The sequence below is a fragment of the Carassius auratus genome, chromosome 14 (genome assembly GCF_003368295.1).
Source record: "Carassius auratus strain Wakin chromosome 14, ASM336829v1, whole genome shotgun sequence".
In the NCBI taxonomy this organism is placed as follows: domain Eukaryota; kingdom Metazoa; phylum Chordata; class Actinopteri; order Cypriniformes; family Cyprinidae; genus Carassius; species Carassius auratus.
Window position 1 is genome coordinate 29,375,483 of NC_039256.1, and position 25,122 is coordinate 29,400,604.

Below are 25,122 nucleotides of genomic sequence, written 5' to 3' on the forward strand. Positions count from 1 at the left end.
TTCACCTCAGATGTTTATACAAGCCTCATTATCAATCGCAATGCCTATAAACTGTGAAAGATAATATAAGAACAATCTATTCATATTCTCTTTAATTAATGGAAAAGTCCCCAGGAAACAACGCTTCTGAAAGACACAGGGTAAAAAAAAAAAAACATATGCCGCAACACTTCAAACAGATATAATACGCTTAATTTAAACTCAAACACCCACTGCATGGAAAATATCACTCGCTTGAAGATTGAAGTGTAAACAAAGGCTGTTTCTGTCATACCCATTATGTTTCAGACAGCCAGGTATTTAGTTCTGTGTACCGAAATGAAATCACAAACAATGAATGATTGTGAATGTCCCCCGTGATAAATCCTGTGTGGGTATAGTCAAACTTCACTAATGCAGCATAACCAGCGAAGTCACAGTGTTTTTGTGTATGCAAAATCTGTGCCACTCTCTGTCTGCATGAGTAATGATTGCATAGACAGGACGTTATCGCTGTAAAACACATGATGATACATAGTAGCTTGAGATAACTCAATGATATGGTTGAGATAGGATGCAACATATGGCCTAATAGTGCAAGAAGAAGTGTGTAAAATAGTTTAGACTGACTAATATGCTGGAGACACTGTATTATATTGTGATTCTGTCTCAGAATATTCCTCTGTGTAAAAGCACACAAACGCTCATTAATCTTAAGAGGGCTATACTTACAAATATTTCCGACTAGCTACCTGCCCCTATGTTGTTGCCATGGATATGAAGAGGTGTAAACAAAAGAACAGATGGTGGAAAGCATGTAGGTGTAGCGAGCAGTCTGTGATGTTTCCCAACTATGTTAAGTGAAATAATTCATCTAACTTACAGTAATTTGATCTGGACCGATGCCAAGCTTGGAGTGGGCCACCGTTTTGGCTTCATCTAGATTACCCAAACTGCTTATTACTGCAGCAAACCGAGTCTGTCTATAATAGAGATAACGCAATTCTTTTCGCATAATTGGTCTTTGTCTTCCAGAAACAATTTTCATTCAGAAATTGCTTGCAAATTTTTAGTGTTAGAAAGAAATAGCAAGTAATGCATTGAATCAAACATGAAATTTCGAAGTACGAAGACTGAAATAGTAATTTCTTTTAAAACATAATCCTATATTTTTATTTATTTATTTACAACTTTGAGAAAACGTGCATTGTTAAAACTTTGACCATTGTGTTTAATTCCCTTTCCTATTAATTCTGAATACAAAACTGACCATTTTTTGCAGTTACTAAAATAATATATTTGAGAAATATATATACAGCAGGTATATTTTATGAATTTGCAGTGCGTCCATTAATTTTGATAACGTTTATAATTAATATGCAATCAATGTATTTTACAACAGCACCAACAACAAAAATATTATTCCAATATTAATACATCAAAATGTCACATATAATTCAGTATGTTACTTGGTGTTTCTATGTATTTCTTTGGGTAATGTATTAGCAATTTCTTCCAATTTGTTTCATCTTTATTCCAGTTTGGTGCTACTTATTTAAATTACTAAATAAATAAATTAAATAAATATATAATTTAAAAGAAAAAATATTGACATTAAATAATAGGCCAAATAATTATTTTTTATTTTTTAAACGTATTTATAGCAATCAGTTGTGAATGAAACAAAGATTACTGGATTATGTTTTGTCTTTCTGCTTTAAAATGTATTATTTGATTCAGTGTGTTACTTGATGTTTCTTTGTTTTGATAGTCTTTTACTTAATATGTTATTGATTTTTAAACAACTTCTTTGTAAGTTGGTGTTTTATATAAATCTCCATTGGTTAAAAAAAACAAAAAAAACATATCTAGTTGCTTATCTATACTGTAAAAAATAAAAAGTTGAGAACTTTAACGGTTAAGGCCACCAGCTTTAGCAGATTTTTTTTATTTTCTCAACTTGTTGTTTTCAGTCTATACAGTACAGCAAAAAGTTGAGAAAACTCAAAAATTTGCTTAAAGTAGTTGCCTTAAACTTTTAAGTCTTTTCAACTTTTTTATTTTTTACAGGAGTGACTAATTTGTGGCTGTTTCGACTGCAACTGAGCAATTAGCATGTGTTTAGAGGCTGAGAACATACAGTACCTCAGCGAGGCTATAAACAGTGTCACTGTTCAGTGCTGTATGTGTTTTAATTACAATTATTCATCAAATTATCCAATAACTGCGCAAATGACTAAACTAAACAACATGCTGCTATTACCAGTAGTCTATGGGTTGTCATGATTATAACAGCCAATGGAAAACAAAAACCAGATGGGAGGTTTAGTACTTTTCCAAAGCAGAATTATGTGGGATATGATGGACAAAAGGCATTATAAAAATGTTGTACATCCTTGTTTCTAGATGACAGGATAATAATTTGGTATGTGGGTGAGTAAACTGGGGATGTTTGGATTTGAGAACGAGGAAGTACAAACTAGATACATTTGTATCTAATGTGCAGCGTACAGTAAGGAGGGACAATGTTACACATGTGTGTGATTTATTAACAGTTTTCACAGGTATATTTGTGATGGAACCGTTCAATCGAACTACTTTTTGAAAAAGGCATTTACTCTTTTTTTATTTTTTTCCCAAAACTTTTTTAGGTGGTAGGGGGTAATATGTGCTGCATGTGATGAAACATTGACAAGACACAGTGTGATTTACAACACAAATGATATGATAATTGCAGGCTGGCAACTTTCAGGAACTAGTTAGCCAGTTTTATGGACTGGAAGAGCTTGTTTCCTCTGCTGCCACCTGTTTGGTCTGCACCGATTGGCTGCGGGGCACTTGAGAAAAGGAAAGCAGCCACCCAATTACAGGGTCCTGCCAGTCAAGTCTAGAAGGGTAATTGATTGGTTTTTGTGAATCAGTGTTAGGAGCTCTAATTAATGCACAATGACCGTTGCCGATCCAAAATCCATGAGCTAAACCGAAGACGCTCATCAGCGATTCCATCGATCTCTCGAAAGTAAATTGCTTTTGACATTGGGCTTTCGCAACAATATTTTGATTGGCGAGGCTTTTTTGTGTACCCAAAACAGTCAGTGAGAGTTTTCTGTTTTGATTACAAATATTTAAATTATTGCAGACATGCCGCTTAGCTTCTTTGAAAACATACCAGCCTCTTTTGTGAGTCTCTGTGTGTGTTGGTAAAACACACAGACAGGGTAATTACACAGAAACATCCGTTAATAGCGTGTTGAGTGGACAAAGACACAGAGGGAGTTAAAGAATCATAACAATCATTCATGTGCAATACTTCTTTGCAGATAGAAATCTACCTTGTCTTTCACATGTCAGAGCCGATGAAACATGTAGCACCTTTGTATACAGTATCATTCAAAGCTCTTGTTTGTGTGTTATTTAAAATTAAATATTAACGTCTAATTTTAACTATTGTAAATTAAAGATTGTATAAAAGTAATATTAAATCAAGACGTAGTTTAAAGGAACAAGTAAACCAAAATATGATGATATCGTACTCACCCTCAGGGCATCCAAGATGAGTATGAGTTTGTTTCTTCAGCAGAACAGATTGGGAGAAATAGAGCATTCCATCACTTGCTCACTAATGGATCCACTGCAGTGAATGGGTGCCGTCAGAATTTGAGTCCAAACAGCTGACAAGAGGTTTCTATCTTAAAATGATTGCTTCCAGCTCAAATACGGCTAAAAGTCATAGTCATCTCATCTGAATCAGGAGAGAAATATGCACAAATTAAGCAAGTGAAAACAATCCAAATCAGTTCTAAACAAATATGGTGGATTTTCATGTGAGAGGAAAACAAGGGATGGACTTTTTCTTAACTGGAGAAAGATTTGTTAGGGATATGAACAATATGAATAATATTTTGACTATGTGATGGTTTAATGTTAAAATATCTTCATTATGGATGGTTGTTAAACAGAGATTTCCCCTTTTACAAGATGTAAACTGATTGACAGGAGTGGTGTGGATTACTGTGAAGTTTTTATCAGCTGTTTGGACTCTCATTCTGATGGCACCCATTCACTGCAGAGCATCCATTGATGAGCAAGTTACTCATAACGCTGCATCGTTTTCCTGGTCCCATCACTCTCATCTTGCATTTTTTGTCCTTTTCATAGATACACAGTGGGTTTTCTGATGTGTGAGCTGTTGTTCCTTTGTTTCATGTAGAAAGTTTGTCGCTTGATTCCTTGCAAACAGCTTGAGACCCTCCGACGTGTGTGTTAAAATCAGAAAAAGCAGTCCCAGCAGATGACTTTGACTGACAGCTGATAGAATGACACTTGCGGCCTTTTGCTTATACCAGATACAGTTTTGAATGGCTTTCACACAGACCTGTGACTAATTAAGTTAATCGACTTGTAGCCAAAGATGATTGTGCATGCTCAATGTGTGTAAAAATATCGCAATTCTACAGTATTAGGCTGTATCACACTGATGATTAATAATAATAACATTGATGAGCACATTTCTTTCCCTGCCAACGCCTCTCCTCCCGGCTCAGCTATAAAACTGACGCGCGTCCCCATTGGCACTCACCAGACAGCGCGAATCAACACCCGACAGCAGGTTTTCTCCAATGTGATCACGCATCCCCTATTTGTGTTCTAGCACATTACTATTTAAGGTGCCCAGTCTGGTTCTGGGTGCAGAATTATGATGAAAAGCGGTGCATCAGCATCACGGACATCCGGCTGCTGTGACTATATTTACTAATCCTACATTTACAGATGACAGTAAAGAGACTGACCACTGACAGTCACATCAGACCGAGTGAGATGAGAAATTTACACCACATCAGCAGCTTACACTTCTCTCTGAAGGTCATCACATGCTGAAAAGTTTTGTGAGATAAAAAAAAAAGTTCCTTATGTGCTGTGTGCCCCTACAGGGCCTTCAGTAAAGCCCTGAAATCCCTACTGTAAACACTGAAATGTATTGCTTTTGACTCTTTAACTGAAATAATAATAAAAATGATTATTATTATCATAACTGTATTATCATATATGTATTTTTTTCTTCTTTTTGACTTCACTAAAGCATAAAAATATTTATATAAATATAGTATTTCAACACCCCCGGTTGCCAGTCGGCAGAAAACACAGCAAATTGCAGCCATGAAATCCAGCAAACGACCTCATATTCTACTCGACTCAAAAAAGCTTCTATCTAAAAGGCTTTATGACCAGATAAGGCAGATAAATAGCCATCCTTTTGTCAATTGGACTTGTTTCAGTTGCTTGTTCTCAATCCAGTGGCTCAATCTGGCAACCCGCGTAAACGTCCAGTCTGAGGAGGAGGAGGCGGGAAACAACAATCTCCAAAATTTGAATTTGAAATGCAGCACTCATTTTAACCGTTGGTTGTCAATATTACCCGCTGCACCTTTGATATTGTTGGATATCTTTAGCATTATAGCCTACTTAAACTTCGGCCTCTTTCGCCATCTGTGGTTGAAACATAAAATTACGTTATTTTATTTACGCCAATTGTGCTTCTGCGATAGTTTCCGGTGTCTGCATAGTTGCCGGTAATCGCCATTATCAGCGCGGATCTGTCATGCTGCATCAAGATCACCAGACTGCGAATATTTTCCAACAAATCGTATAAAACAAAAAGATCTCATCTGAGCTAGTAAGTTGGCTGTCATATCTGTAGTTGTGGTTCAGGTTTAGTTTTCCATTTTTCTGTAATGCAGGCTTTCCGAAGTTCGCGGTTTGTTTGTTTGTTTTGAAAGGGTGATTCTCAGGTCATCAGCGAGAGTTACCGTTAAGGACTGTCCGTCTTAATGGCTATCCTGTTGACTATTTCAAACACCTGTTTATTGTTGCAACAGTCTAATCGCCAAACTTCTGTGTTTAATATGGACGTGACCTGAAGACCGAACGAATAACGTATGGAAGTCAACGCGAAATCCGTCCCGACAGATCAAAATGTAAATGAAAAAATGTAATGTTACCAGAGTAAATTTGACAAATTTGAGCACTATGTTTTGAACTTCAGCAACAATAGAATTTTTTTATTTTTTGGCCAAAAATCTAGCAGCTTTACTATTATTATTATAGTCACTAGGTTACTATTAATCAATTCATTTTATTTAAAACAATTAATTGAATTTTCTTTTTTATACATTTAAATCAATATCACTTGTCACAAAAACGCACTCTGTGACAAGTGGTATTGATTTAAATGTATAGAAAAATGTGTTTCACAGTTGACATTTTCATTCATACATTTTCAGTCTGAATAGGTCTATACATATTTCCATATGATAAAGTATGCAAAAAGAATTCTGTCAGTTGAGTAAGCTGTCCAAAGACCTAGTATTCATGATATAACCTTTGTCCTATCCCATTATGTCACAGGATCTGGAAGCTAATAATCTGTAACATATATGTATGCATATATAAATAGGTATGTATATGGTCTGTATTCTCTCTCTCTCTCTCTCTCTCTCTCTCTCTCTCTCTCTCTATATATATATATATATATATATATATATATATAATTACAGATTTTTAGCTTTCATTTTTCACGTTTTTATATTTATAGATACTTATATTGGACATACCTGTCAAGTTTTGGATTTGCAAATAAGGGAAATTTTCCGGCACCCACCGCGAGCAGTACCACCACCCCAACAAAGCTCCAGTATCCCTTAGATTTTTAGACAGGTGTTATAGCCCAAATGAAAGCACAAACGGGTATATATGAAGAGCATTTATTTAAAGGCTTATTTGCATATTTTCTGTTAATTTAACATTGCTTGTCTTTACATTTACATTTTCATTCCACACATTGTTTTCATTTCATATTGCTTTTCTTTTACAGTTTTTCTTTTAATTTCACATAACTTTTCTTTTACTCTTTTAGTGAGTTGTTGTACAAATTTGTTGCAAACTTTGCATTCTTTAAAAAAGTAAATTCGCTGTCCCATTTATCACGGTATTTACACAAGGGTTTTGGTTTTTTGGGATGGTGTGCCTTCACTCTCTATCGTAGCATCCATCATCCGTCTCGGTTTTGTCTTTTGTTGTTGTTTTTCCCGCGTTATAACTCATGTCATCTGACCTCACACACCCCTCGCGACAGGCTACTACAGGTGGCAGTTATCGCGAGACTAGTGACAGAGCTCAGATTGGGAATGTTTTTTTTTATTATTATTTTATTAATAACGCAGGTTAAAATTAAAAGAAATTAAAATACGGGAGATTTACGGGAAAATACTAATACGGGAGGACGGCGGGAAAGAAGGGTAAAATAGGTGACTTTCCCGGCCAAAACGGGATACTTGACAGGTATGATATTGGAAGTGCTATAAGTACCAAGAGCATTGCTCCATTTTTAATTGTACTTAACAATAACCAATAATTATTATTATAGCAGTTGGTTTTAGTATGAGAAATATCAATACCATTAATCATGCTACATGGCGAATGTAGAATAGAATGTACTTCATCAAGGGCTCAGAGGTAAATTCAGCAAATTCTGAAAGTTTTTTTACACAAAGCAATCCCCCCCCCCCGTTCTTAAAGATGAGTTGAAAAAAATATAATCTAATATATGAATATGATCTAATATAAAAGAATATTATATTTATTTATTTAGAATGTATTATATTTTTAATTACTTATTGTTTAACACAGCAAAAATTAAAATTTATTTCAAGTTGTGCAGGATGATATCCATTTAGCTGGAGGCTAAAGTCTGCTCTATGTAAAGCTTTAGATTTATAGCCATAGTTTTCAGTAGATGTGGAAAATGTGTGGTCCCATCAAGACAGAGCGGATGAAAAAGCAACTATGAAAAGCATTAGCCTCAAGTGGGTATTCAAAGTGTTAAACTCGGATGTATCGTGTGAGAGACTTTTGAGTATCTTAACACTTGTTTCACAACGCTCCTTAATTGCTGCTTTAAGCGCAGAAGAACGTTTTAATATCAGGCCTTGGGTTAAGACTACGTTCCTCTACACTTCATGAAAAGGTATGGTATTTCCCTGTTATCTGCTCCGTCTTGAATATCGCTGTAAAAATCCAACTCATACTATTTAATAAGCTGCAGTTAGCTTGTCTTGTCTGCTGAAAATAAGGCTTAAACATGGTAATCCAAGAAGGGAAATTGAGACGTGCATCACGTAAATTTAACCTCAAATGGAGACTTACTCGCTCTTGTGACTATTAGCGCAATTCAGCCCCAGAGTTAGAAATGTCTGAAGTAACTAACCTCTCTAATTTAGACAATAACACGATGATTAATGCTGATTAACAAACTTTTTCTAAACCGATATAATAAGGCAGGAGCACCTTTGTCATCAAAGGCAAATTTGCATTATGGTATAATTTCACCATCTCTGTTCAAAGGTGTCAGCATTTACTCCAGTGTTGCTAATTAATTTTCTCCCAAACAGGATGGTTTTATTCAAATGAGCCAATCCCTTCATTAGCACACCTGTGCTCTGCTCCCTCATTAAAATTGGAATCCTGTAAATTTTTACATCCGCAGACGGTGGCTCTGTTACCAAATATTGAGCAAGGTAGCACTGTGTTAATTAATGTTATAACGAGTCGGTGAGTCAACGAGGACTGATTTGCATAACCTGTGCAAAAACAAAACCTGCCGATGAGTATTCGCTCGGTGTGATTGTCGGAGGTCTCTTCATAAAATACATTGCATTGTGTTATTTTGTACCCTCCGGCCCACTAACGCGTTTACCGATGCCCTGTGGAGAAAAACCTATAGCAGGAAATATCAAAGAAACAATGGTTCATTAAAATTTGCTTCATAAGTCACACGTTGTGAGAGAGGAAATTGATATGATTAACTCACCAGTAAGCTGATGTGTGGTGAGCGTTCTGGGGCAACATGGCTGCCGTCGCATCTTCCAGCTGGATGCTGCACACTGGTGGTGGATGAGGAGATACCCCCTAACAATGTAAAGCGCTTTGAGTGCCTAGAAAAGCGCTTTATAAATGTAAGGAATTATTATTATTATTATACTATAAAATGTTTAATATTTATATATTTTACAAAATAACTATTCATTTTATAATATTCTTACTATTGTTATAGTATTATTTTATGTTTAACAATGCGAAATTTAAAATGATACCAAAAAACAACAACCAGGATCCTGAAAAAGCGGTAGATGACTGAGTGCTGGTTTGTGTTGCTAAAAAATGTCAAAAAGCCCAGTCTCTGATTCATTACCGATTTTATTGCAAAATATTTCACAATTATTTATTTTTGCCGACCATCTCAGTCAACCTATCTTTTCACTGTTCACTCGAAACAATATTTCATGTCAGTTTATTTAGTTATTTTTCAGGTTTGAAAGCTCCTTTTAGAATGATACAAGACCCATTTGCTTGCTTCGTGTTGGGTTTATTTTGCCATAATAATTGGTAATCTGATTATCTCCTATGCATTACTAACAAGAGTAAGATCTCTCTTGTTCTTCTCTGTTTAAAAACTCAATCATTCCTTATGGCTTCACAGATTGAGGCATCAATCAAACGTCTCCTTTGTTCACTGTAATAGTCCTCAGACCAATTGGTACTGGCGCTGTCTAAATTGGCCATTTGGACATGGGTTATTTATTGGTTATTTGTTTAAAATGGACTGTGGGCAAAGAGCAGGCTTCTTCCTTCCTCTTTAAATTGTCTTTTGTGCGATGTCTACTGGGTGCACACTGCACTCATGCATGCCAAGTGGGGTGTGGTACCCACGTCCTGCAAATTAGCAGGATTATTTCCATCGGAAAGTTTGGACAGCTCAGACCAAGCGTAGCAAGCGGGCCTAAAGAGGCCGGCCATGACCATTGCGGTTGGGCCAGAGGCTGCTCTCGCAATTCAAAACAGTTGACTTAGTTATTACAACTAGGGATTACCCAAATAGTTTTACCATGCTCTGTTAGGTTTGGCTCATGTAACACTGGCCGGGATTGGCTGTGGGGAGGCTTGTTTATTTAACGTCTTCCGCGCTCGCTCGCAGGGGGTTCAGTAAGGTGTGCTACCAATCCTCATTGTTTTCACTGCTGTTGACAGAGTGGAGCAGAAGATTTGACGACTGCATTAGCAAAGAAAGCACATACATCATTATAGTGACCTTGTCAAATCATCAAAGCGAAAACACCAAACAGAAAGAGTGCGCGCTATATATATCAGCAGCGTGCTAAAAAAGACTTTTGGCAGAGAATGATTCATCATATGTTTCTGTTAATGAGAAAGTAGGAATCCGCGAGGCTCTTTGCCCGAGAAGTTGGTTGCACAGAATCTTGGCACGAAACTGCCGGTGTGTGATAGAGTTAAATAAATGCACTTAAAGTTGTAATCATAAGCATATGCACCACAGTCTGTTGTGTTATTTTCCAGCACGCTAATCACCAAAAAGCAAATTTAGTGCGTCCTGCCTGTAAAAATTCTGGAAAGACTTCACAGTTAATAATGCATAAGCACTTGCTAATCTCACTGTAGGAGTCTAATTAACGCATCATTAAAAGCATAATTCTGATAATTATAATTTCTCACTTTTTAAATGGGAGCGCCACAGAACCGAGCAGAGTGAGGAAGGGTGTCTGTACAGCCAATTTACTCAGTCAACCAGATGCCAGAAAGGAAAGAGCCCCTAGTTAGGGCGCAAACGTTGGTCGGTGCACTCCCTTTAGATGTTTTACATCACGTTCACTTGCATTCAAGTGATAATCCCACTAAACGCGATGTTGACTCTGATGTTTGGCATAATCGATAATTAAAGTTGACTTAAATAATATATCTGAAGATCTGATTATCAAAGTAACACCACAATTGTAAAGAAAGGCTAATTCGCTTTACCGGGGAATGCTTTTAATGCATTCGCGGGGAAATATTGGTGTAAATGACTGCGCCTCGCAGTTCATCCTTCTTTTATTATGTCATCAGAATGTGTGACGGGGTGAGAACGACCCCAGATGTTCGTGGCGCGGCTGCCGTCCAAATCAATTATTCCTCTCTCAGCATGAATTCAATTCTCCTGCACTCATCAGAGGTGTGAATAGGTAAACATCACTCTATCCTCTTTTTCCCTTATGATGCAGCACTGCATAAAATGAGACGTAGGGGTTGTGCGGCTCGTATATATAGCGGCTGGTGTTGCTGCCTTCTTCCCATCATGCCGAGCGGGGTTAAATACGGCGCTGATTTCCCTAATGGAATGACACGAATTCACAGGCCTGTTACAGATGTGTACCCTTGTTGATGCTCTCTGGAAGTGAACGATTAGGTTCTTCCTTCTCATGCTGTTTGATGGAGTGATTAGATCAAATATCCACCTTCTAAAGTGTCTGATGATCCGAAAGTCTGTTGCACACCTGCGTTGGGCTTGATGAGACTTCACGTGATTCAACCTGAATAAAGATCCATTGTATTTGCTTTTACACCTGTACGCGATTGGGAGGTGAGAGCTTCACCACCTCCGGTGTGAGAAGGATGTCGACTTTCTTTTGTGTGCGAATGCGTGTGTTGATGTGGCTTTGTTTCTTGCGTGTTTGTGGCACTTTCCATTTTGGTAGGTGTCTTACAATCACAAACTGGGTTCAAAACAAAGATGAGACAAAGAACAGAACTTTTTACTGAGGCCTTGCTGATTTCTTAAAATGCATCTTTGATGCGAAAGAACATTCATAGTTCATTGTTTAGTCAGTTTTCCTCATTAAAAAATGTACAGTCCCATGAGATGACATCAAAACGAATATATTTTAGATTTTGTTTTACATTAAGCAGACCATTTTTGCTGGTGCTCTCTTTGCATTGCTCACATTATGATGGTGTGTTTGCTTAAGCTTAATGATTTAGCAAATTAAGATGTATGCATGATATGGACAAATCTCTTCAATCTGTTTTACATGCTACCTGCTATTATTTTAGTTATTCAGGAAGAGTTGTGTAGTATTTGAATTGGTTCGCCGGTACATGTATGATTCTTTTGTTGCAGTTTACAGATTTATACTGCTTGGAGGTTGTGCATAAATTCCATGAATGCTGAATTAATACATAAATAAGCATAATTATGCATAAATAAATTAATAAATGTGGCTCCGTGGGTAGTATGCTCCTCCATACATATATAATAATAAAAACATAATGCCTAATGTCTACATCTATTTAAAGCTTTTGCATGAGCTCCAGAAATGTGAATTTATTCTGTTCTGTCATGTTTTCAAACCTGTTAATAAGCTTGATAGGTTTGGTTACTTTAATTATGAGAAAAATCACATTAACATAATCACTGTATTCAGTTTAGATGCTACTAAAGGACGTTTCTCATGAACCAGTAACAAAGGTTATTTAAAATAAAATAAATTCACTATTTAAAACATTGCTAATCATTGAAATTAAACTGAAATATAAAATTAAATATTTAGTTAATTTTAGGAAAATTAGGAACGTTACCTAGGCAGCTTACTGAACAAAGTTTAGGCTGAATAACAACAATTACGAATAAATACTACTAATAAATATTACTAAAATACTATCAATAAAATGACTGCAAATATCATGTTTTGAATTCTAAAAGTTGCAATGTTTTTGTACTTCAAAGCTTTTTTCTCAAAAGACAACGTATGACTCGCATAATGAGCATTTAGTCATCATATTAAGACTTTATTCCAATCCTAAATGAGGCTTAACATGCAAAAGTCTTATAATATGATGTGACATTACAGAAAGTTTAGGTGAGAAACAGAAATGAATGGTCTGAATGAGTCAGAGGAGCACACTTCAGAAGTTTAGCATGTGTGTCTCTCGTCTGAGCTGTGATTTAAGGCACCTTACTGTCAGCTGAAAGACCCTGAGGGTAAGTTTGAGGATTGGGTTGATATAGTTACACCTGAGGACTTGTTCTTGAGTACATGATCCTGATCACTAGAGTTATTTTGGTGGTCCCATGCAGGACACTCTCAGTCTCTATCCTTGTCTTTATAAGAATAAAAATGCTTTCCATGTTATCTTAATGTTAGATTGCATGTTTTTAGCTTTATTACCAAGTTTACAAACACAAGGAATTTAACTTGACAGCAGGAGCTTCCAGTGCAGAAGAAAGTAATTAAGCATACAGGTACAGTATCAAGCACTAATACTAAACATTTCTTTTGCTACATGTCCTTAAAAAGGCCTTTTTTTTTTTTATGTAGACCACAGCAGACAAGCGCATTCAGCAGCCACACTACACACATAAAACACACATTTATAATAAGTCATTTAAAAACATGATTGCAGCAGGTTCTTGTTGTGTCCTAAATTGTATACCATGGGTACTTCTTCTGAATAAATAATTACTTAAACGACCGTTAAACAAGCATCTATATAAGGTGTAGTCTATTTGACTGTAAGTGGACTGTGAAGTTGACTTCACAGGGTATTTTGACATTTTAAGTTAGATTCCATTCTGAAGGGATTGAACATGTTCAGTTCGAAGGGCACTGTGAATGGCATAGGGAATAAGGGAACATCAATTAAATCACTTTACAGGAAGTGGAGAGGGAAAAACCCAATTGTCATTGCGTATCAAGTCGTGTTTAAAAGGCTCTGCAATGGAACGGGGGCAATAAATGTTGTTATTATACAAATGAGAGTATTTATGAATGGTAATGACAATGAATGTTACATTTGCATATTGTATTGTATGAATAGGTGAAACTAAGTAAAACTGACGAGAAACAGCTGAGGTGCTGTAATTTTATCGCTGTTTTTTTATCTTACTTTATTAGTTAACTTTGAGGCTGTGTGTGGGAATGAAAGTGCACGGGATGAGACCACAACATTCTGTTAACAGTCAAAACATATAAATTTTGAGTATATTTATTATATACATATTGCAAATTATATGTATTTAAATTTGAAAAAACAAAAATACAATATTTATGTTATATAATAATCTTCATGACCCCGTCGTTGACTTTCTTTGATGACGTTCCAGGGCGTTCCAATGAGCGATTATTGTCATTGATGTTCACTTTAATGGATGGTATGAATTTAATCCAAACTTTTTTCATGTTGACATGTGACCTACAGCATAAGTTGCATTGCTTAACTGCCATATTCTCTCCTGTAGCATCATGGGATAGTAAAGTGTTCATCAGATGCTACACGCATCAGAATGTCACCGGAAGTAGTAGATAATCAATTTTAGGACTATATCACTACTATGCTAACATATGCTTACAGTCAAATGCATAGCATTTTAAAGTATCAAACTCCATTTGATAGTGTGCTCAGGTGGTCGAGGAAGGCGCTTAAAGTTTCATCTTTGTCCAGTGTCTACTGTGTTTTGCTCTTAAAGTTATGACTGATAAAAATGTTTGTGTACTATTTTTAAAGGTGGGGTGAAATGCTATTTCATGCGTACTGAGTTTTTTATACTAGAGTTGGATTCCCATGCTAAACATGGACAAAGTTTCAAAAATTAAGTTGTACGTTTGAAGGAGTATTTTTGTTCGGAACGTTTTTTTCGAGTATGGCTCTGTGTGACGTTAGATGGAGCGGAATTTCCTTATATGGGTCCTAAGGGCACGTCTTCCGGAAGAGCGCGGGCTCCTGTATAGCAGAGCACAGCAGAGCAATTCACTGATCAGAAGGAGAACGAAATGTCTCAAAAAAAGTGTGTTTTTGGTTGCGAGGGCAAGACAACCCTGCACAGATTACCAAAAAAAAAAAAAACATTGAGGGACCAGTGGACGGAGTTTATTTTTAAAGAGCATTGATGGAGTTGTGCAAGTGTTTGTGTTTGTTCCCTGCATTTCGAAGATGCTTGTTTTACAAACAAGGCCCAGTTTGACGCTGGATTTGCATATAGTTTATTTCTTAAGGATGATGCAATCCCAACGAAAAAGGGTCACGATCGTGTGTTGGAACCGCAGGCAGTGAGTAAAACTGCTTCAAATATCTCTGTGTGGTTAACTTAACTATTGGCGCGTAGCACATCAAGTAAACCTTGTACACCTTTAAAGAAAAAAAAAAAGACGACATAAAGTGGAACTTAGTCATTTTCCAAAACCGCTAAGTGTAACGGAGGCCAGCGAGTTAGTGCTGTGCAGGTAAACCTCCCCGATCTCAAGAGACGCACTAGTAACAGACGCTAGTGGCTGTAGCCATTTAGCCTCCTTGTTAGTGCGTCCTAGAGACGTCCTGTTGCGGTCTCAGTCAGTTTCAGCCTCGGGATCTGATTCAGGATCATAAATATACGGCTGAATCTGACTGTTAGCCATGGTTTGTTTTGGATGATGTTTTTTTTTCCTCACGGTAATGTCACAACTTCCAAACGCTCTCAATGCAAAAGCCTACTCGCGCTCGTGATTCTTTAGCTCCGCCCACACGTCACGCCTCCAGCGGCTCGTGTTTTTCTGAAAAAATTGGCACAGACTATTTTTCTCTTATAAATATAATAAAACTTAAGACTTTTTGGAGATATGAAGGATGCAGTACTACTCTATAGGTACTCAAGATTAACAGGAGATTGAGTGAAAACGAGCATTTCACCCCCCCTTTAAACTTCAGTGTCTGCTCTCTCATAACCTCCTCACACTAGTGCTCGTCAAAGCAGGCATTTGTTGTCTTTGCAGTCTTCTCTATTTTGTGGTTGTTGTTTTTCTGTCTGTTTAGTTTCATTTCTACTGTGAAACAGTGGCCTGAGCCAGCACTAACAACTTTACGGAGCAACTGATTAGTGCAAAACCAAGTCAATGCACATGTGCAACCTGTGCGTACGTACGTAAAATTGTACGTACGTACGCAAGACTCTTGCGTATGCGTAAAAACCGAAGTATACTTTGGCCTTTAAGGCCCAATTGTACTTCTGCGCACAATCATGTACATATAAGTTTCAATGTATACTAAAGCTTGGATCAACAAATTAGACGCATGCATTAACACACCTAGTGTACTCTCCTGTCTCAATGTTCACCTCGCACCAGAGCTGTTGTACATGAACTGTCCACATGGAGCCCAACTTTTCTTTCTTTGCAAACAGTGTGCATACAACAGCACAGGTGCGGATGTCTGCAGACACTCCTGATCATTAAAATTAAGTTGTGCTGGTGAAGTAGAATTTGGCCTTTTGAGCTTGGCTTCAAACAGGATTCCCCAAACACTCCCGTCTGCCATTGGCAGCCTTGACTCCTAATTTCCACAATTGACCTATCGGTTGCTGTTGCGAACTCAGACATACAAACAGAATTGCTAACTGTCTTACAATTGCGATTTAAATTTTACCTCATTTAAAATAAATACTTTGATCTAAATAATGATATTAAACTCATAATTGCAGCAAGCATAATCATATTAACGTAGGTGGTGTAAGCCAATTTTATAACTGCAGTATTGCAACTCTGACCAAAGTGAGCATTAGCTTGTTACATACATCAATGACGTGACGCGTACCTGTAATAACATGCAGATTAGAAATGATGGCGGGGAAGAAAGCATCGCATTTCTGGATAAAACAAAACTCTATTCCACCAGTCTGTTCCTTATCCTCATCCAGAAACGGCGACTAGAACGTGAAGGCTGTGTAGGCAGATGATCACATTTTTATGGCACCAAAAAAGCATGGAATACAGCCATACAAACGTGTTTTGCATTAGACATAAATAAACTAAAACAGCGTCCAGTAACACACCTGATGTGTTCTTCCACTAAGAAATGGTAAGTGAATTATCTCAATTCTTAATGGATAATAAAATCATGGAAATTACATGTAAATCGTATGAAGAGCTTTGCTCTTGACATGTAAACATCATAAGGTGATTAAGTCCTTACTCTGTTTATTGGAAATAATCGCATTATTTGTGCGCATGTAAACGTAGTCAATTACAGCTGTCAGTGTGAAAAAGTTGTCCCTATATCTTTTTGTAAATTTTGGACACAGAAGGACCACCCTTCAAGTGGTACTTAAATAAAGTTCCTGTGGCTCAAGAGGTAGAGCAATACTTTAGCAGCGCAAGGTTGTGGGTTTGATTTCCAGGGAACACGTTATGTAAAAATTTTTACAAAAATGTTAGCCTTAATGCACTGTAAGTCGCTTTGGATAAAAGCGTCTGCTAATTGCATAAATGTAAATATGCCATGGTGGGATATATAAAAGATTTTAAAATAAATATTGTGGGTATTAATTTGGAATCAAGGGTTTACAGATCACAATGCAAGCGGAAGAAGTCTTATATTACAGTCGTCACTATTGCAGATGAAAAACACTGTTCATGTATCACATGCTATGGAGAGATACTAAAATGTAGGCCTTCGTTTATGTGTTTTTGCCCTTTTGCCCTGTACCCACGAGGACATAGCCTGCATGCATGGGGAAGAGCGCCCCTCCTCTCTCGTGCATTTGTATGTCAGCATGGACCTACTACATTTAATGTTAGCTAGTTTTAACCAGAGATACCTGAAGTTTAACATAACATTTAAGTTCTGCTTAAGCAGCTGAAAATTGTAACTTAATAAGAGTATGACAACGAGAAAATAGGGATTGGGGGTGAATTCTTATGTACATTTTGCTGTGTCTTGTTTGGGTTTAGGAAATGGAATAAAAAAAATTCTGTGCCTATGTTTTCAGGATACCTGGAATGAATGTTACAAGACATCCCAGGCACATTATTTTTCTCATTTTTGAAGCATAAACCCCATTAAATAGATGCTAGCTTTGGATCTTCCAATGTTTCTCTATGGCTCAGGCCTCTGAGATGCTTTTATTAAAGGGGACATTTGATGCAATTTCAAGTTTCCTTTCTCTTTGGAGTTTTACAAGCTGTTTGTGAAGAGATAAGATCCCTAAAGTTCCAAAGACTAAAGTCTCAAACTCAAAGAGAAATTCTTAATAAAAGTTTAGACTACGTAAAAGTCTACATCCTCCTAAAACACCTTGTTTAAACATGCCCCTACGTCTACGTCATGATGGGGGAAGATTTGCATAACACCAGCTAAATATTCACACAAAGAAAGAAGGCATACCTTTTGATTCTCGCTGTTGGAAAAAAGACCGTAAAACACAGTACAAGTCATTATAATCAGTAATTATGTTCCCACTGGATGCAACAAATGGCTTGTTTGTAATGGGTTTAATTGGTTTTGTCTTGTTGCGCTGGTGTTCTGACTGGGACACAGCGTCACAGTATTTCTGTCACACGCTTGAATGATTCAGCCAATCACAACACACACTGGATAGCTGGCCAATCACAGCACACCTCGCTTTGTCTGAGTTCCACTCCCCATGCAGCTTATAGTCGACTGCAATTGGCTAGCCTGTGCTCGAAGGGGAGGGCCATACCAATAGGTCAACTGGTTGAGCCAATGTTTCTTTAAGCTCTTTGTAATGCTAAAACAATGTGTTACACTTCTTAGGGACATAAATAAATTAGTTTTTATATTTTTAGTAGTAGTTTTTATATGAATAGTTAATTAATTCTACATATTTTGTCCAAAACTGCACTCTTCAGTTAAACATACAATTTTATAAACGTAATTTATAAATGCTTTCACAGTTTAAATTTAAGTAGACTGAGCCCCCACTTATGACACTTCCAGTGCAGTGTAACACAAGGATTTCCATAACTATTACCAACACTTAATATGCAGGTGATAATCACTGACTACATAATGAGCTCCTTCCCAGTTCCCCTTTTGCACTTAAGATAAATCATTTACACTCATTAAATCTTTTGAAGTAATTGATGTCACCTCCTAAAAGTTCATGCTCCATTAGTGGGTGATAGTGCACAACAGAAAAGGCTGCGACATCTCAAACGCTCTCTTTAAAAGCCCTCAGTACTGGGGCTGCTGCTGACACAATGTGGGCTGGCTGCAGACTCACGCTTTGCCACAGCTACAGATGGCAAATGCTTGTCCAGCCCTGAATCCTCAGTACAAGATGGCTGGATTGGCTCACATCTCTCTATCGCCGTCTGCACACGTTAAATCCAGCCAGCTACTCAGCACATCACCGCGCATCGAACAAACGGAGCCCACGTAAAGCGGGTCTCTTGATGCACAGTGTCACTACGGTGGATCCGCATTCATCTGCAATGCTTCGGCTTTAAGTGCAGCAGGCACTTTGTTGGCATGGCTGAAGTCTGTGTTGAGACAGGAGGCCCACAGCTTTCTATGACTGACAGACAATGATGATGTCATCGCGTGTGAAGGACTCTGACCTGAACAGAAGAGGAAAGCTGGTGCGTGCGACTCTCCCAGCTGAGGTGCCTGCCGGTGCAGATGGACAGGGGCTGGGTGTGGGTCTCTGTGTGGGAGAGAGGAGAGCTGGGAACAGGACAGAACTGGAGACGTGCTTCAGTCCTCGATCACCTCTCAAGATTTCTCTGTGCCTCTGAAGGAAGAGCAAACCACTGTGTTGGGAAATAACAGCCCAAATCATCTGAAAGATTTGGTTTAACTTTCAGGAAATCATCTTTTCCCACGAGTCAGACACCAAGTACCAGAGCGGTTGCCAACATAAACATTGAGGGGCCAACCTATCAAGATATGGCTGTTCCAATATACCATTAGTGGTAAACCAAAATGGGTTTTCAATCAAGTTGCGTTTAGCTTATTTATATAACACTTATGCAATACAGATCAAAGCAGTTTCACATTCCAAAAAAATTACTTAATGTTGCAGAAATTCATCAATGATGAAACAATTCAATTTCAGCTATAAAGTATCTCTGTAGTGTCATTTTTCTAATCAATTTCATTTAAATGTTGTTTCAGTAGACCCTTCACTGGGAGTTTGATTGACAGGCGATCTGACCAATCATAAAACAGAATCTGCCATTTTTTGTCCAGCACACAAACCAGACGAAAGTAGATTGCAGTCAGTGGGCTTGAACTTGAAAAATGGTGTGTATTGAACTCTTAATGTGGTTGAAACAAGATACATTTCTGATGTTCATTCATGTTTATTTCATGCTCTAACTAGTAAAGAGAAGGGGATGATCACTCCACATGCTGCTTGAACTGAGCTGCTGCAAATCTGTCAGGCACAAAATACTATTTATTGTTTGAATTTCTAAAAAAAAAAAAAAAAATTCAAAGCTGAGACTGTTTCATACCAAAAGTAACCTACTCTGTGTTGTGTGTGGGCTCATTGTCAGTTTCCTCTTTGCTCCACTATATATTTTTCACTGGGGCAAGAACGTGATGTGTGGCGTGAGAGCACCTTGGCTTGACGGACTCAGACAGCAACAGTTACAAAGGGTGCGGGTCTTTGCTATAGGTTAATTCAGTTCAATAAAGAGAGAGATTAATTTATTTATCCTTTCGGAAATTTGTTCTGTCTGAAATCTGTCAATGTTCCAAAGTTCATCAATTATGAAACAAAGTCAATTTCAGCTGCTCCACAGAAGACAATAGTGTGATTATTCAGCTCAATTCAGTTGATTCAGCTCAGTCAATGTTGCAAAATTAGTGTCTTTATCCAGTTGCTGGTTCTGTACCACCAACTTTCAACCAAATGTGTGGTTATGGGCTTGCAAAGTACAAATCTACATTTTACTAACCATGAAATGCTTCAGTATTGTCAACCCCGCCACAATATGTTTGAAATATAATTTTAATTTTATTAGTATCACTCAATTTCAGTCATAAATTGTCATAATATTTGGAATTTTTGCCTTTATTATACTAGTTCTCAACAAGGGGCCTCAGTAAATTTGCATGGCTGCTCCAATACTAAAAAAATTTCTAGTATTTAAATTTATCGTATTGAAATAGTTTAACTTAATTAAAATCCTAAAAACACACAGAATCAAGATGTAAATTGAAATCATTCCCACCCCACCTACAGTAACGATCACATGACTTCAACATCACTGTCACTAGCTTTTAAAGACTCGTTCAGTGTTTATTTCAAATCTACATTTTAAATATTTTGAATAGAATAGTTTGCACTGCAGTAGCATGATTATAAAAAATGTAAAGACCTCGGTATAGTCCTATTTAGACAGTTTGTGTTAAGCACTGACCTCTTTTCAGGCGTTTTACCGTAAAAACCACAGGACAGTGGAACTGGATATATTAAAATACTTGTGCATTTCCGTGTTTTAGACTCCAAAAATATGTAATCCCTGCAGCACTGGTTAATTAATTTTATATTTCAACACTCCCAGTTTCTGTTAATACAAATTGAAAACAAGCCGCTTTGCCGTAATTACAGCAGAAATACCAGAGGAAGTATTTTATATAGCTAACAGAGTTGAAATAATGAGCTGCACTAAGCTAATATGCAATAGCATAATTAAATGTTTGAATGTTTTGGTGAAATGATGTGATGTTACTTAAATAGGCCTCATGACCTCATGAAGTGAATAAGACAGATGTGTTTAACCTCATTGATGCAACCTGTGTTTTATGCTATACAACATCCATCACAATACAGAAATACTATGTAGAGAGATTTCATATCTGTGGTTACTATGCCTTTTTTGATAGAATATAAATCACACTTTTCTTGGCAGCTGATGCCAACAGTCCTGTCTGAGGAATGCAGTGAAAACCCTTGAGCCATGCTCACATTACAGCGATGATGTCGCAATGATTTAATGATGACAATTGATATTAAAGTACTAAAGCTGTGTGTGGTTAGCGTTCCCATTGAGTTGATTGCTATAAAGATATCTGCAAACAGCACAGAGATTCCTGCTGTGAAGAAAAGAGAAACGTGAGTTTTACAGAACAAAGGCAGCCTTTGCTTCCGTTTTAATTACTTCAACACATTCAGTATGTGTGTTCTTTGTTGGCTACCCAAAACAGGATTAAGCACAAAAATCTAACACAATGATAAAAACAAAACAAGAAAGTGCTGCAAGAACTCACCTTCTACCCGAAAGATAATAAAACAGATTGCTTTCCAGATAAAAACTCATAATTGCTCTCATAAACCATCGAGAACTTCTCAGATGTTTTAAGCAGTGATCAATTAACACTGTTGCATGTGAATAAACAAAATTAATCCCCCCCTGAAACAAGATCTGCCAACTCTTTTCATTGTGATTTTCATGTCTTTGGAAGCACTGTGCTGTCCGGGAGGACATGAGTGAAACTTCAATCCTGGAGCAAAAATCTGAGACTGGAGCAGCGTTGTTGTAGTGGATGATGCACAAATTTAAGAGAGACAGAAAAGCAAAATGAGCGTTTAGCCGCGAGTGTGAATTGCCTTTCGCACCAGACAGATTTTCTGATCCCATTATGGCTCCAGCTAGCGTTTTTAGTGCAAATTTCTCAGTGCTTGTGTGGATTGCACATGCTCCCGATGCCTAATGAGGGAGCATTAGCCAAGGGAGAAGCAGTAATTAGAGCAAGCGTCAGAGCTGAGGACAGATGGCATGCAAAGACAAGTCTTTTCCTTCAGACTTATTGTCCTTCTCCTATGAGGGATGTCAAGACACGCAGCTTTGATTCCGGCTCGTGATACTTTTGATACACTAATTACAAAACTGTTTACTTTGAGGAGCTAAAAAGAGGATTACCTTCTATTCCGTAATTCTTATTAATCTTAATCATATTAATCTTATTTTTATATATATGAACTGAAAGTTTAATTTATAGAGAACATTTCCCAGACCCACACAAAATTATAGTCAGAAATAGCAATTTTTGATTAAAAAAAATTATTATACACCTTTATAAACCTCTACTGATCAACCTTTTTATTAACATTGTAATATCTCCTAATATATATATATATATATATATATATATATATATATATATATATATATATATATATATATATATATATATATATATATATACACACAATGTAATTTTTATGAACATTTACATCTTATAATTCTTATAGATGCACGTTTCACATTTGGCTATTTTGTTTTTCTGGCCAATATATATTACAAATATATGCCAAATATATATTATGTGTTTGAAATGTAGTAAAATATATGTTAACAACAAGCCTTAATAATTAAACAATATATTAAAATGTATATCATTAAAATATGAAATGTGTAGTGTGGCCATTTTGTGTAAAATGTTGAATTATTTATTTAAATTTATAACCCACATAAAAATTATAGCCATATATCTTGAAATAAAAAATACAAAAATTATAACATTTTTTACAGCTAGTCATATTCACACAAACTATAAAACACTAAGATTTTGAAATGTCTTTTTCCCCCCTACCTTTGAATGCATCTGAATGTGCATCCTGTGTTCGGCGAGTAGCATGTCTGCCTTGTTAGTGGGAATAGAAGTAATTTATTTATCTTTTCAGAATTCATAAAGGCTGATGTGATTATTTAGTTTTGACTGTACATAATTAGCCTGAAATTATGGCATAATTTAATGTGTTTTATTAGTGTATTGTTTATGGTAATTTATTGTTCATGTACTCAAATATTGCGAGACGTTCTGCATTTGTCAATGGCACATTTGGATCTCTAATTAGGTTGCATGGAGTTGCGAAGAAAATTGTGCGAAGATGTTGACAGGCCTATCAACATATCTCAGAGGTTTATGGGTAACTTGCAGTGTGAGAATGTTACTTGGATGACAAACACAATGTGATGTGCCCTGTTTATGCGTCTCAGCGTGTATTAACATTCGTGCACGTGCTGCTTTCGCAAGCTGTTTTTATGGCAGTGACGACAGACACTCACACTCGCACATAAGCGACTGTCAGGAGGCTTCTGTTTGTATCAGAGCAAATTCATATTTACTTAAAACTCAGTATTCACACAGTGCACTTTGAGCTTCTCCTGTTACTCATGCAGTTCAGGTGTCGGTGGTGAAGGTGTTATATGGGCTGTGTGAAGCTGGGCGCATTAGTCAAGGAGGCCCAGCCCTCTCTCACCGGATGCAATGCTTTAGGGAATTCTTTCTGATTCACACATATTCCCCCAAGCATCTCTCACTCCGTCTGAAGTCACTGAATCAGCACTATGTGGATTTACAGGGCCCTCAATTCTCAGAGAGGCCTGACAGCTTCGGCTTTCATAGCATTGTGACATTCTTGCGTCATATTTTGTTTATTTTCCTCTTTCTTCATGTCGGGAAACTGCTAGCGCTGTCGGTCCGGCTTACACACCTGCAGCGCCCCGGGGGAAGAGCGCGGCTCAGACCCTACACCCCTGATGCTCTTAACTTCTAGGAAACGGGGAACAATTAAATGTGAGGAACCTTTCAGAGATCACAGAGTGTGGAGTTATCACCCGGCCGTAACAAAACACTGCGGCTGCAGTTCTGCCGCTCTATCTAAACACCAACAAAACCTGTCATCTCCAGGCAATTATCAACAAAGACATATTGCCAGGAATTAAATTTACAGTGCCACACTTAAAATACGGGAATGATGTTTAGTCGACAATCCCAATGAACGCCTTAGTGTTTTTGCACTCCGTATCAAATTAGCTTGATGGTTATACGGGATTAATTGTTGTTTTTGGAATAACAGTATCTGTAGCTACTGGTCTGTTTGTGTGTGTGTGTGTGTGTACGCGTATGCACATGCTAACTTTTTTTTTTTTTTGCATATGCATGTGTGATCTGCAGCACCTGGGACATCAGGCACACCAGGAACGGTCTCTTTCCCAGAGTGCCGCGCAGCAGTGCCCGCCTAGCTTTGGCACCTCAGCTGTCAGCCCGCTCTGCTGATGAGGAGAAGGTGTGGGGCGATGAAGTCGATAATGAAGGTACCATCTTGTTGTCACGACAGATTGTTTGCTCTGGGCTTTCCGAGGTGCTGGCGAGCTCCTCCAAACTCCACGCCCCCTCCGCCTCGGGGCTTGGCACCTCTGCCGGGGAGAGGAAGGTATTTTTACCCGGCGTGCAACTTTCCGCACTCCTTGCCCAGAGCAGCCATGTTAAATCTGAATGATAATATTTTGCCTAATGACTGTGTATTTTGTAGAAGCGCACGTGTTTTCGGTCTCTCTCTGTGTTAATAAACTGTAAGCGCACACACACAAGCGATTTTACTCTGAAGAGCATGGAAAATTAAACTCGCCGTTGCAGATTTAGATTTACTTCGAAATGGTTTCATGTGAAGTTTCTCGCTCTCTCTGCGGAGCTTTAGAGCTGAAGCCTCTGAATGGCAGTAGCTGAGTGAGCCAAGACTTCAAAAAGGGG

At 37.5% G+C, this 25,122-nt stretch overlaps 1 long non-coding RNA gene across 1 annotated transcript in view; it reads left to right on the plus strand.

Moving 5' to 3' along the window:
• The first annotated feature begins 5,371 nt into the window (after positions 1-5,371).
• The window catches only part of LOC113114532 (uncharacterized), a 31,374-nt gene continuing 11,623 nt past the window's right edge, over positions 5,372-25,122 (plus strand). Inside the window, exons 1-2 of the long non-coding RNA XR_003293758.1 lie at positions 5,372-5,653; positions 24,547-24,686. This is a non-coding gene — a long non-coding RNA (uncharacterized LOC113114532). The remainder of the gene's footprint in view (positions 5,654-24,546; positions 24,687-25,122) is intronic.